The following is an 8609-nucleotide window of genomic DNA, read 5'->3' on the forward strand; positions in this document are numbered from 1 at the left end:
AAGCCGCCACCCACAGACACCAGCCCCCCTGCCCCAGCTCCACAAAAGCCCCCAGCTTCAGCTCGGCTCACCATCGCGACGTCCGGCGCAGTCCCATCCGACGCTGGGAGCGAGGCCCTCTGGGCAAATGAAGCTGGGCACGCACAGCAGCGGCCAAAGAGGCTGCTAGCCCTGCTTACAGGGGCCTCCGGCCGCTGCCTGGACTGTAAAGTGCCCGGGACTCCAGAGCACCGGCTCTGGGCCCCGAGGCCTGCGGAGGGGGCTCCTTCTCCTCTCCGCTTCCGGGGGGCTAACCCCCCCCTAGGCTGCCGGCTGAGGGAGCACCGAGGCTCCCAGACACGCAAGCCTGCTTACAGGCCGGTCGACACCCGGGGGGCCACGGAGCTCGGCCTTCCCCCACGGTGACAGGAACGGATACTCGACACTCGACACTTGTCAGTTAAGCCAGTCCAAGAACACGGCCTAAGGCCCAGGGGCCGGGAGCCCAGCCCCGAGGACAGGGAGGGCACACGCCCGGCCCCCCGTGACTCCTGGCCCCAGGCCCCTAAAAGGCCGGGGCCAGGGATACCCGCCTGATTACAGGGGGTCCCTCCGACCGCCCGCCGAGGCCCGGGGACGCACCAAACCCCACTTACGGGGCCGTCCCCCGTGGCCCGGCACTCCCAACAAAGCGCCACGGAGCGCTCTCGTTCCTGTCACCTGCCTAGAGCAGCCTCTCCAGCCCTGAGTTACAGGGACCCGGGGCCGCTCCTGGGGACAAAGGGGCTGCACAAAATCGTGACACGTGCCCCGACTACGGGGCCGTGGCGTTCCAGCAGGTCGGTAGCACCTGCAGGACGGCCGGCCGTGCAGCGCAGGCAGAGACCCGGGCCCCGGCTACAGGCGGGTCAGCGTGCCCACGCTACCACTAAGCGGCTCGGTGCCGTCAGGACTGGCAGCCGCGCAGCGCGGGCAGAGACCCGGGCCCTGGCTACAGGCGGGTCAGCGTGCCCACGCCGCCATTAAGCGGCTTGGTGCCGCCCTCAGCAAGCAGGGCCAAGGCCTGAGCCTTTCCCCCCCCGCCCGGCCATGGCGAGGGTTCCTTCAGCCAAGTGCCTGCACACAGCTCCTCTTTCCCTCCTGGGACGTCTAAGCTAGGCTGGCCTATTTCTAAAGGGGGTCTAAAGCGCAGCCACACTCGCTCACGCACGCCAACTACACACTGGGGGACACAGGGGAGGGGGGGGGGATGGAGGGGGAACGCAGTCCCGGAAGGGGGAGCAAGCTCTGTGCAGCCACCGGACCAAAGGAACCGTCCCCACAGCCGACCGGCAGGCGAAAGCCTCGGGTCTCGCCCCTGCTCTTCGGGGACGACACGCAGGGGCCTCGCCACCCTGAGCCTACTCAGGGGTGGCACGGGGTCAGAGGCCGTGACGCGCCCCGAGTACGGGGGGTCACGCTGGCCAGGGGCCAGCAGACTAGGCAGAAAGCTGCCGGGCTCGGGGAGAAGCCCTGCGCACTGCTTACAGGGTGGGCTGGGGGGCCGGGAGAGCTCCGTGTCCCCGACGCGGGTGCGGAGAGAGGGGCTCTGACCCTGCTTACAAGGCGGCCCCTCTCTCCGGGCAGCAAAAGGAGCACAACGTTGGCAAAACACCAACAACAAAGACCTTGCCCCTCTCACTTACAGGGGAGGTCGCCCAGCACGGAGCTATGGCCTTTACCCAGAGGGCCTCTCGTGCCCCCTTCTTCGCCTCCAGGCCGCCGCTGCGCTCGCCTTGCCTCGCCGCTCTACTCTTGAGCTCGCCGCTCTAACTCTTGAGCTCGCCGCTCTAACTCTTGAGCTCGCCGCTCTAACTCTTGAGCTCGCCGCTCTAACTCTTGAGCTCGCCGCTCTAACTCTTGAGCTCGCCGCTCTAACTCTTGAGCTCGCCGCTGCAGCTCTCGCCTCGTCGTCCCGCGGCTTCTGCCGACAGACGACGAGGCACTCAGCACCGAAAGGCTCCGGCTCCCACGCCCGAGGGGAACGGCCACCCAGCTGCCCCACGGGGAGATCCTCGAGCCGCCACCCACAGACACCAGCCCCCCTGCCCCAGCTCCACAAATGCCCCCAGCTTCAGCTCGGCTCACCATCGCGACGTCCGGCGCAGTCCCATCCGACGCTGGGAGCGAGGCCCTCTGGGCAAATGAAGCTGGGCACGCACAGCAGCGGCCAAAGAGGCTGCTAGCCCTGCTTACAGGGGCCTCCGGCCGCTGCCTGGACTGTAAAGTGCCCGGGACTCCAGAGCACCGGCTCTGGGCCCCGAGGCCTGCGGAGGGGGCTCCTTCTCCTCTCCGGTTCCGGGGGGCTAACCCCCCCCTAGGCTGCCGGCTGAGGGAGCACCGAGGCTCCCAGACACGCAAGCCTGCTTACAGGCCGGTCGACACCCGGGGGGCCACGGAGCTCGGCCTTCCCCCACGGTGACAGGAACGGATACTCGACACTCGACACTCGACACTTGTCAGTTAAGCCAGTCCAAGAACACGGCCTAAGGCCCAGGGGCCGGGAGCCCAGCCCCGAGGACAGGGAGGGCACACGCCCGGCCCCCCGTGACTCCCGGCCCCAGGCCCCTAAAAGGCCGGGGCCAGGGATACCCGCCTGATTACAGGGGGTCCCTCCGACCGCCCGCCGAGGCCCGGGGACGCACAGAACCCCACTTACGGGGCCGTCCCCCGTGGCCCGGCACTCCCAACAAAGCGCCACGGAGCGCTCTCGTTCCTGTCACCTGCCTAGAGCAGCCTCTTCAGCCCTGAGTTACAGGGACCCGGGGCCGCTCCTGGGGACAAAGGGGCTGCACAAAATCGTGACACGTGCCCCGACTACGGGGCCGTGGCGTTCCAGCAGGTCGGTAGCACCTGCAAGACGGCCAGCCGTGCAGCGCAGGCAGAGACCCGGGCCCCGGCTACAGGCGGGTCAGCGTGCCCACGCTACCACTAAGCGGCTCGGTGCCGTCAGGACTGGCAGCCGCGCAGCGCGGGCAGAGACCCGGGCCCTGGCTACAGGCGGGTCAGCGTGCCCACGCCGCCATTAAGCGGCTTGGTGCTGCCCTCGGCAAGCAGGGCCAAGGCCTGAGCCTTTCCCCCCCCGCCCGGCCATGGCGAGGGTTCCTTCAGCCAAGTGCCTGCACACAGCTCCTCTTTCCCTCCTGGGACGTCTAAGCTAGGCTGGCCTATTTCTAAAGGGGGTCTAAAGCGCAGCCACACTCGCTCACGCACGCCAACTACACACAGAGGGACAAAGGGGAGGGGGGAACGCAGTCCCGGAAGGGGGAGCAAGCTCTGTGCAGCCACCGGACCAAAGAAACCGTCCCCACCGCCGACCGGAAGGCAAAAGCCTCGGGTCTCGCCCCTGCTCTTCGGGGACGACACGCAGGGGCCTCGCCACCCTGAGGCTACTCAGGGGTGGCACGGGGTCAGAGGCCGTGACGCGCCCCGAGTACGGGGGGGTCACGCTGGCCAGGGGCCAGCAGACTAGGCAGAAAGCTGCCGGGCTCGGGGGGAAGCCCTGCGCCCTGCTTACAGGGTGGGCTGGGGGGCCGGGAGAGCTCCGTGTCCCCGACGCGGGTGCGGAGAGAGGGGCTCTGACCCTGCTTACAAGGCGGCCCATCTCTCCGGGCAGCCAAAGGAGCACAACGTTGGCAAAACACCAACAACAAAGACCTTGCCCCTCTCACTTACGGGGGAGGTCGCCCAGCACGGAGCTATGGCCTTTACCCAGAGGGCCTCTCGTGCCCCCTTCTTCGCCTCCAGGCCGCCGCTGCGCTCGCCGTGCCTCGCCGCTCTGCTCTTGAGCTCGCCGCTCTAACTCTTGAGCTCGCCGCTGCAGCTCTCGCCTCGTCGTCCCACGGCTTCTGCCGACAGACGACGAGACACTCAGCACCGAAAGGCTCCGGCTCCCACGCCTGAGGGGAACGGCCACCCAGCTGCCCCACGGGGAGATCCTCGAGCCGCCACCCACAGACACCAGCCCCCCGCCCCAGCTCCACAAAAGCCCCCCAGCTTCAGCTCGGCTCACCATCGCGACGTCCGGCGCAGTCCCATCCGGCGCTGGGAGCGAGGCCCTCTGGGCAAATGAAGCTGGGCACGCACGGCAGCGGCCAAAGAGGCTGCTGGCCCTGCTTACAGGGGCCTCCGGCCGCTTCCTGGACTGTAAAGTGCCCAGGACTCCAGAGCACCGGCTCTGGGCCCCGAGGCCTGCGGAGGGGGGCTCCTTCTCCTCTCCGGTTCCGGGGGGCTAACCCCCACCTAGGCTGCCGGCTGAGGGAGCACCGAGGCTCCCAGACACGCAAGCCTGCTTACAGGCCGGTCGACACCCGGGGGGCCACGGAGCTCGGCCTTCCCCCACGGTGACAGGAACGGATACTCGACACTCGACACTTGACACTTGTCAGTTAAGCCAGTCCAAGAACACGGCCTAAGGCCCAGGGGCCGGGAGCCCAGCCCCGAGGACAGGGAGGGCACACGCCCGGCCCCCCGTGACTCCTGGCCCCAGGCCCCTAAAAGGCCGGGGCCAGGGATACCCGCCTGATTACAGGGGGTCCCTCCGACCGCCCGCCGAGGCCCGGGGACGCACAGAACCCCACTTACGGGGCCGTCCCCTGTGGCCCGGCACTCCCAACAAAGCGCCACGGAGCGCTCTCGTTCCTGTCACCTGCCTAGAGCAGCCTCTCCAGCCCTGAGTTACAGGGACCCGGGGCCGCTCCTGGGGACAAAGGGGCTCCACACAATCGTGACACGTGCCCCGACTACGGGGCCGTGGCGTGCCAGCAGGTCGGTAGCACCTGCAGGACGGCCGGCCGTGCAGCGCAGGCAGAGACCCGGGCCCTGGCTACAGGCGGGTCAGCGTGCCCACGCTACCACTAAGCGGCTCGGTGCCGTCAGGACTGGCAGCCGCGCGGCGCGGGCAGAGACCCGGGCCCTGGCTACAGGCGGGTCAGCGTGCCCACGCCGCCATTAAGCGGCTTGGTGCCGCCCTCGGCAAGCAGGGCCAAGGCCTGAGACTTTCCCCTCCCGCCCGGCCATGGCGAGGGTTCCTTCAGCCAAGTGCCTGCACACAGCTCCTCTTTCCCTCCTGGGACGTCTAAGCTAGGCTGGCCTATTTCTAAAGGGGGTCTAAAGCGCAGCCACACACGCTCACGCACGCCAACTACACACTGGGGGACACGGGGGAGGGAGGGGGGGATGGAGGGGGAACGCAGTCCCGGAAGGGGGAGCAAGCTCTGTGCAGCCACCGGACCAAAGGAACCGTCCCCACAGCCGACCGGAAGGCGAAAGCCTCGGGTCTCGCCCCTGCTCTTCGGGGACGACACGTAGGGGCCTCGCCACCCTGAGCCTACTCAGGGGTGGCACGGGGTCAGAGGCCGTGACGCGCCCCGAGTACGGGGGGGTCACGCTGGCCAGGGGCCAGCAGACTAGGCAGAAAGCTGCCGGGCTCGGGGAGAAGCCCTGCGCCCTGCTTACAGGGTGGGCTGGGGGGCCGGGAGAGCTCCGTGTCCCCGACGCGGGTGCGGAGAGAGGGGCTCTGACCCTGCTTACAAGGCGGCCCCTCTCTCCGGGCAGCCAAAGGAGCACAACGTTGGCAAAACACCAACAACAAAGACCTTGCCCCTCTCACTTACAGGGGAGGTCGCCCAGCACGGAGCTATGGCCTTTACCCAGAGGGCCTCTCGTGCCCCCTTCTTCGCCTCCAGGCCGCCGCTGCGCTCGCCTTGCCTCGCCGCTCTGCTCTTGAGCTCGCCGCTCTACCTCTTGACCGCTCCTCTCTCGCTGGCTCCTCTCACCTTGTCATCTTGCTGCTTCTGCCAATGGACGACAACAAGGTGAGACCTGAAGAACCCTCACCTCCTGTCCCTTAAGTTGACGGCGACCCAACAGCCCCATGGCGACGTCCTCGAACCACCCCTTTCCTAACTGTAATAGTGTGACATAACGACGAGAGGGAACTCACGGCAGTCTCAATGTGAGATATAAGCAAGCTCCATTTTATTTCACCAAACAAGAGACTTATATACTGTTACAGATGTTACTAACTATAGTTACACACATATCTGCAGTTTGTTCTCACACATTCAGGGATCCTCCTGGTGACTCCCTTATTCTTTCTCATAACACTTCTGACTTCCTATTCTTTCCCATGACATTCTTCTCACAGAACATTCTCAGAAAAACAAGCTACTGTAGCTTGTTAAGATTTTAATTAAGGTCTGAGTATGCTGAGACCCTGCTCAGGTGTCTTCAGTTAGCATAAGTTTTGCTGGAAAACTGCGTTTTCCAACAATAGTGGGTCTTCTAATATACTTTTTTCATAGAATGTGTATTTCAAAATCCCTCCCTGACTGGGGACAGGACTTTGTTATTTCTCAGGTGTATTTGAAGGATACTTTCCCTCTTCATCAGTATAGCTAAGTAACATTAACTCCTACAATTATTTTTTTCACCGTTTTATATTATTGCCTCAATACTTCTTCAAAATAATGTGTTACACTGTACCAGTTTTTTCGATTCTGCCCTCTGTACTGAATACACCTGATTAAAACTTTGTTGTCTAATCATTATCATAACAAGTGACATGAATTTCTATGAAGATACTTGGTTTGCAATCTCTTCTTCCAAAAAACAAAATGTTGTACATGTTTCTTTACGCTTATAAAATCTTCTGAGCATAAAGCTTTCACAAAGTCCATAGTTAAAAACAGTTTTAGCCACACTTAATTTCCCTGCTGAGTTTAGAAACAAGGGCACCATTTTGCACATCACAACTCAAAAGACTTCTCTAAACTGCTTTTTTCTTCAGCTCCCCACTCTGGCCACGCCAGTGCTCTTCTAAAGTACCTCAGTTTTTCTGCTAAAAATGTCACCTATGTCCAGATGCCTATATAAATTGCGTGAGAGTTACAAGATAGCTTCCTCATTCGAATCACAGTGCACTAGAGCCTCAGAGCCCTAAGCGCAGCCAGCTATAGCAATAGAACCCCAAGTGCAGCTCACTGTAGCTACAGAACCTCAACCACAGGCTGCTGTATCTTCAGAACCCCAAGCACAGCTTGCTATAGCAACATAATTTAAACAAAAACTTTCTATAGCAATATGAACCAAAACTCTGTAAATACTAATATAACTTGAATTGTAAATTTTTCATGTAATGCCTAATCTATGGGTAACTAGTGGTTTATCACTGCATAGACAAAAAAGACCCAAATGAACAAAAAGCAAAAACAAGGAAAAAAAGAAACCTAAAACCAAAGAACTGATCAAGTGCAAACCCCCCCAAAAAAATTAAAAAAAAAAAAAACAAACCCTCCCCAAAGGAACCCAAAAACCCTCACAACACAAAAAGCACCCGCAAAACACAGAACAGCCAAAAAAAACAAAATAAACAAAAAAAGCAAAAAACCAAAAAAACCAAGAAAAAACCAAACACCAAACACAAAACAAAGCAAAAAAACAACCAAACCCCCCCCAAAAAACCCTAAAAAAGCTGCCAAGCCACCCCCCAAAACCCCCCCAAATAAATCTCCTCCCCCTAAACAACCTCCAAAAAAAAGATTCCCCCCAAAAAACCAACCAAAAAAACCCCAGAAAAACACACAAACAAACAAACAAACAATAAACAAACACCCAGCTCACCAAGTGCAGAGCTTCAAAGATTGACAAGTATAGTATTAATTAGCAACTGGCAAATGCAAAGCCATTTGGCTACAAAACACAGAATTTATGCCAGTCACAACCAGAGAGAACAAGAAACACCATAAAGGTTCATCTCTGAAGACAAAGTCAAAAAGCTCAGATGCAAAGAACACCTTGAATCTTGGTCACAACAAGACCCTCAGGACCACCAAACGGGGGAGGCGCAAGTGCAGTGCAAAAGATTTATAACCATCAGATCATCTTATGTAAATTCCTTGCACTGGTATACAGTGACACAGTAACATCAATATATACTACAGCATTAATATATTCTATAACATAGTGACATTAAGCAATATTTACTGTATAAATAAAGCAGAGCACTTGAAAAAGGCAGGTGAGTTAGGTGGAGAAATCCCCCTCACCTCCAGTGCTGCAATAAAGAAATACCTGCTCTATAGGGCTTTATTTTCAGCCTAGCTTTTCGGGCATCATCCTTCCTTGTTATCTCAGATATTCTGTCAAAGATGCTACCTCTGCTTTCTGTCCCACAACAGACTTTCCCTCAAAAATGCTCATTTTTCCTCTCTAAATGACATTAAATTCACCCCAAAAAATTCATATCAAAAAAAGCTAATTTCTTTGCTCTACCTTATATAAGGTTTTCTTATAAAAACATGACATTTTACCCCCTGCAAAGTACCTCAAGTTTTCTCTCCAAAACGTCCCCTACAGGTTGTCTCAGCTTATGCACCAAAAAACCCATCCTGTCCCCCTGAGACTTCTTCACATTTCCCTTCCAAAATGTTCCTTGTGCTCCGCAAAAATTATCTCAGGTTTTATCACAAATTTTTCTCTGCCTTTTCATCCTCAGCTGATGCTATTTCCCCGCCGCAGCTCTGAGGGGAGCGGCAGGCTGAGCCCGAACCGGCGAGGACCAATTTTTCCCACCCTTTTTCCCTCCCTCA

At 59.0% G+C, this 8609-nt stretch overlaps 2 long non-coding RNA genes across 2 annotated transcripts in view; both read right to left on the reverse strand.

Moving 5' to 3' along the window:
• The window catches only part of LOC146445653 (uncharacterized), a 4930-nt gene extending 3105 nt beyond the window's left edge, over nt 1–1825 (reverse strand). The window contains exon 1 of the long non-coding RNA XR_014855707.1: nt 1665–1825. This is a non-coding gene — a long non-coding RNA (uncharacterized LOC146445653). The remainder of the gene's footprint in view (nt 1–1664) is intronic.
• A 22-nt stretch (nt 1826–1847) lies between these two features.
• Nucleotides 1848–4820, reverse strand: LOC146445654 (uncharacterized). The gene is made up of 3 exons (XR_014855710.1): nt 4031–4820; nt 2107–3866; nt 1848–1942 (listed from the first exon to the last, which is right to left on the reverse strand). It is a non-coding gene; the product is annotated as an uncharacterized LOC146445654 (long non-coding RNA).
• Nucleotides 4821–8609: the final 3789 nt, after the last annotated feature.

The sequence above is a fragment of the Lichenostomus cassidix genome, chromosome 1, assembly GCF_008360975.1.
Source record: "Lichenostomus cassidix isolate B80296 chromosome 1, HeHo_3.0, whole genome shotgun sequence".
NCBI classification, from domain to species: Eukaryota; Metazoa; Chordata; class Aves; order Passeriformes; family Meliphagidae; genus Lichenostomus; species Lichenostomus cassidix.